The sequence below is a fragment of the Tachyglossus aculeatus genome, chromosome 9 (genome assembly GCF_015852505.1).
Source record: "Tachyglossus aculeatus isolate mTacAcu1 chromosome 9, mTacAcu1.pri, whole genome shotgun sequence".
Taxonomy (NCBI): Eukaryota; Metazoa; Chordata; class Mammalia; order Monotremata; family Tachyglossidae; genus Tachyglossus; species Tachyglossus aculeatus.
In genome coordinates this window covers 2,563,805-2,569,804 of record NC_052074.1, presented here as the reverse complement: position 1 = coordinate 2,569,804, position 6,000 = coordinate 2,563,805, and positions in this window count along the sequence as shown.

The following is a 6,000-nucleotide window of genomic DNA, read 5'->3' as shown; positions in this document are numbered from 1 at the left end:
CGCAAAAACGCCGCGCTTCCGGGATGCCCCCTGGCGGGAGGCCGAGAGACGGCGCTGCGCATGCGCGCGAGGAGAGGTGGGGGCACGCCCCGACGCCCCTCCCCCCCCGGGGCACGCCCGGGTGACGTCATCGCGCCGCCAGGCAGGGGCGGGGCTACGCCCGACGTCGCTCCCCCCCACACCGGGCACGTCCGGGTGACGTCATCGCGCCGCCCGGCCGGCGCCCTCACGCCAAGAGGCGCTGCCGCGCATGCACGCAAGGAGGGGCGGGGCCACGTCCCGACGCGGCCCCCCTCCTCGCGCACGTCAGGGTGACGTCATCGCGCCTCCTGGCCGGCGCTCTCGCGCCCAGAGGGGCCGCCGCGCATGCGCGCGAAGAGAGGCGGGGCCACGCCCCGACGCCGCTCCCCCCCTCCTAGGTCACGTCCGGGTGGCGTCATCCCGACGCCTGGCGGGCGCCCTCGCGCATGCGCGCGAGGAGGACGGCAGCGTGGCTCAGTGGGAAGAGCCCCGGCTTTGGAGTCAGAGGTCATGGGTTCGAATCCCGGCTCCGCCACATGTCTGCTGTGTGACCTTGGGCAAGTCACTTCACTTCTCTGAGCCTCAGTTCCCTCATCTGTAAAATGGGGATTAAGACTGTGAGCCCCCCCGTGGGACAACCTGATCACTCTGTATCCCCCCCCAGCGCTTAGAACAGTGCTTTGCACATAGTAAGCGCTTAACAAATGCCAGCATTATTATTATTAAGGAGGGGCAGGGCCACGCCCCGACGCCGCTCCCCCCCCCCTCCTCGGTCACGTCCGGGTGACGCCATCGCACCGCCTGGCCGGCGCCCTCGCGCCCAGAAGCGGTGCCGCGCATGCGCGCTAGGAGGGGCGGGACCACGTCCCGACGCGGCCCCCCCCCATCGGGCACGTCCGGGTGACGTCATCGCGCCTCCTGGCCGGCGCCCTCGAGCCCAGAGGGGCCGCCGCGCATGCGCGCGAAGAGAGGCGTGGGCACGTCCGGGTGATGCCATCGCACCGCCTGACAGGGGCGGATCCGCGTCCCGACGCCGCTCCCCCCTCCCCGGCACGTCCGAGTGACGTCATCGCGCCGCCTGGCAGACGCCTTCCCGCCCAGAGGAGCCGCTGCGCATGCGCACGTGCCGACGCTACCCCCTCCTCGTCGGGCACGTCCGGGTGACGTCATCGCTCCGCCTGGCTGGCGCCTTCCCACCCAGTGGGGTCGCCGCGCATGCGCGCGAGGATGGGCGGGGCCACGTCCCGACGCCGCTCCCCCTCCTCACGCACGTCCGGGTGACATCATCGCGCCGCCTAGACGGCGCCCTCGCGCCCAGAGGTGCCACCGCGCATGCGCATGAGGAGGGGCGGGGCCACCTCCCGACGCCGCTCCCCCCTCCTCCGGCACGTGCGGGTGACGTCATCGCGCCGCCTGGCCGGCGCCTTCCCGCCTCGAGGCGCCGCCATCTTGACGCCCGGACCAAGATGGCCGCGCGGGCGGCGGAGGCGGGCCTCGGTTGCCATGACAACCGGCGGGCTCGCTGAGGGCTCGTCGTGATAATGATAATAATAATAATAATAATACATAAATAATGGTGGTATCTGTTAAGCGCTTACTATGTGCCAAGCACTGTTCTAAGCGCTGGGGGGGTGGATACAAGGTGATCAGGTTGTCCCACGTGGGCCTCACAGTCTTCATCCCCATTTTAATAATAATAGTATTATAATAATCATATAATACGCCATTTAAATAATAATAGTATTATAATAATCACATAATGTAATATTATTATTTTAATAATGATAATGTTGGTATTTTTAAGCGCTTACTATGTGCCAAGCACTGTTGTAAATGCGGGGGGTGATACAAGGTGATCAGGTTGTCCCACGTGGGGCTCACAGTCTTCATCCCCATTTTAATAATAATAGTATTATAATAATCATATAATACCCCATTTAAATAATAATAGTATTATAATAGTCATATAATATATATTATTATTATTTTAATAGTGATAATGTTGGTATTTGTTAAGCGCTTACTATGTGCCAAGCACTGTTCTAAGTGCGGGGGGTGGATACAAGGTGATCAGGTTGTCCCACGTGGGGCTCACAGTCTTCATCCCCATTTAAATAATAATAGTATTATAATAATCATATAATATATATTATTATTATTTTAATAATGATAATGTTGGTATTTTTAACCGCTTACTATGTGCCAAGCACTGTTCTAAGTGCGGGGGGGGATACAAGGTGATCAGGTTGTCCCACGTGGGGCTCACAGTCTTCATCCCCATTTAAATAATAAAAGTATTATAATAATCATATAATACCCCATTTAAATAATAATAGTATTATAATAATCATATAATATTTACTATTATTTTAATAATGATAATGTTGGTATTTTTAAGCGCTTACTATGTGCCAAGCACTGTTCTAAGTGCGGGGGGTGATACAAGGTGATCAGGTTGTCCCACGTGGGGCCTCACAGTCTTCATCCCCATTTTAATAAATAATAATATGATATATAATATCATATTATTATTTTAATAATGATGTTGGTATTTGTTAAGCACTTACTATGTGCCAAGCACTGTTCTAAGCACCGACGTGGATACAAGGTGATCAGGTTGTCCCACGGGGGGCTCACAGTCTTCATCCCCATTTTAATAATAATAATAATAATACGATATATAATATCATATTATTTTAATAATGATGTTGGTATTTGTTAAGACCACGTGTCCCACGTGGGGCCACGTGGGGTACAAGTACGTGGTATTTGTCCCACGAGGGGCCTACAGTCTTCATCCCCATTTTAATAATAATGTTGGTATTTGTTAAGCATTTACTATGTGCCAAGCACTGTTCTAAGCACCGAGGTGGATACAAGGTGATCAGGTTGTCCCACGGGGGGCTCACGGTCTTCATCCCCATTTTAATAATAATATTATGATAGATAATACAGTATAATATTATTTTAATAATAATGTTGGTATTTGTTAAGCCCTTACTGTGTGCCAAGCACTGTTCTAAGCACCGAGGTGGATACAAGGTGATCAGGTTGTCCCACGGGGAGCTCACAGTCTTCATCCCCATTTTAATAATCATAATAATAATATGATATATAATATATTATTATTTAAATAATGATGTTGGTATTTGTTAAGCACTTACTGTGTGCCAAGCACTGTTCTAAGCACCGGCGTGGATACAAGGTGATCAGGTTGTCCCACGGGGGGCTCACAGTCTTCATCCCTATTTTAATAATAATAATAATACGATATATAATATCATATTATTTTAATAATGATGTTGGTATTTGTTAATACCACGTGTCCCACGTGGGGCCACGTGGGGTACAAGTACGTGGTATTTGTCCCACGTGGGGCCTACAGTCTTCATCCCCATTTTAATAATAATGTTGGTATTTGTTAAGCATTTACTATGTGCCAAGCACTGTTCTAAGCACCGAGGTGGATACAAGGTGATCAGGTTGTCCCACGGGGGGCTCACGGTCTTCATCCCCATTTTAATAATAATATTATGATAGATAATACAGTATAATATTATTTTAATAATAATGTTGGTATTTGTTAAGCCCTTACTGTGTGCCAAGCACTGTTCTGAGCACCGAGATGGATACAAGGTGATCAGGTTGTCCCACGGGGGGCTCACAGTCTTCATCCCCATTTTAATAACAATATATTATATTATATATAATATCATTATTTTAATAATAATAATAATCATGGTATTTTTAAGCACTTACTATGTGCCAAGCACTATTCTAAGCACTGGGAAGGTTACAAGGTGATCAGATTGTCCCATGGGGGGCTCACAGTCTTTATCCCCATTTTAATGATAATAATATAATATAATATTATTTCAATAATAATGTTGGTATTTTTAAGCACTTACTATGTGCCAAGCACTGTTCTAAACGCTGGGGGTGGATTCAAGGTCATCAGGTTGTCCCACGTGGGGCCTACAGTCTTCATCCCCATTTTAATAATAATGTTGGTATTTGTTAAGCGTTTACTATGTGCCAAGCACTGTTCTAAGCACTGGGGTGGATACAAGGTGATCAGGTTGTCCCACAGGGGCTCACAATCTTCATCCCCATTTTACAGATGAGGGAACTGAGGCCCAGAGAAGTTAGGAGATTTGGCCTAAAGTCACACAGCTGATAAGAGGCCGAGTCGGGATTTGAACCCATGACCTCTGATTCCCATGCCCTTGCCACTAAGCCATGCTGCTTCCCTTGGGCCTTGTGGAGCGCTTTTATTCATTCATTCTATCGTATTTATTGAGCGCTCACTGTGTGCACAGCACTGGACTAAGCGCTTGGGAAGTCCAAATCGGCAACATATAGAGATGGTCTCTACCCAACAACGGACTCACAGTCTAGAAGGGGGAGACAAACAACAAAAGAAGTACAAAGGTGTCAATACCATCAAAATTTATCCATTCAGTCATTCAATCATATTTATTGAGCGCTTATTGTGTGCAGAGCACTGTACTAAGCGCATGGGAAGTCCAAATCGGCAACATATAGAGACGGTCCCTACCCAACAACGGACTGGACTCACAGTCTAAAAGGGGGAGACAGACAGTAAAACAAAACAGGTAGACAGGCGAAATACCACTACCACCATCAAAATAATACTAATGATGGCATTTATTAAGCGCTTACTATATGTGCCAAGCACTGTTCTAAGCGCTGAGGAGTTTACAACGTGATCAGGTTGTCCCAAGGTGGCTCACAGTCTTCATCCCCATTTTACAGATGAGGGAACTGAGGCCCAGGGAAGTGAAGTGACTCGCCCAAACTCACACAAATGACAGTTGGCGGAGCGGGGATTTGAACCCGGACCTCTGAGTCCAAATACCATTTCTTAATACCACTATTAATATTATTATTAAAGTCAGAAAGTGTGTAGAGTAGGGTAGAGAGAAGGAGCGTGGCTCAGTGGAAAGAGTGCGAGCTTTGGAGTCAGAGGTCATGAGTTCAAATCCTGGTTCCACCACTTAGCTGTGTGACTTTGGGCAAGTCACTTCACTTCTCTGGGCCTCAGTTCCCTCATCTGTAAAATGGGGATTAAGACTGGGAGACCCCCGTGGAACAACAGGACCACTTTGTAACCTCCCCAGTGATTAGAACAGTGCTTTGCACGTAGTAAGTACTTAATAAATTCCATTATTATTATTACTATTATTGTGAGAATTTGCTAAAATGAGAATGGGATGGGGTGCCTAATACCATCTCTGCGCCATCAGGCCTGCTCCCGAGGCAAACTCCATGGGGCAGAAAGTGCCATTGTTCATTCATTCATTCAATCGCATTTATTGAGCACTTACTGTATGCAGAGCGCTGTACTAAGCGCTTGGGAAGTCCAAGTTGGCAACATCTAGAGACGGTTCCTACCCAAAAGTGGGCTCACAGTCTAGAAGGGGGAGACAGACAAGACAAAACATATTAACAAAATAAAATAAATAGAAGAGTAAATATGTGCAGGTAAAATAAAGAGTAATAAATTCATTCATTCATTCAGTCGTATTTATTGAGCGCTTACTGCGTGCAGAGCACTGGACTAAGCGCTTGGGAAGTCCAAGTTGGCAACATCTAGAGCCGGTCCCTACCCAACAGTGGGCTCACGGTCTAGAAGGGGGAGACGGACAACAAAACAAAACACATTAACAAAATAAATAGAAGAGTAAATATGTCCAAGTAAAATAGAGTAATAAATTCACTCATTCATTCATTCAATCGTATTTATTGAACACTTACTGCATGCAGAGCACTGTACTAAACACTTGGGAAGTCCAAGTTGGCAACATCTAGAGACGGTCCCCACCCAACAGCGGGCTCACAGTCTAGAAGGGGGAGACGGACAGCAAAACAAAACATATTAACAAAATAAAATAAATACAAGAGTAAATATGTCCAAGTAAAATAAGTAGAGTAATAAATTCATTCATTCATTCAATC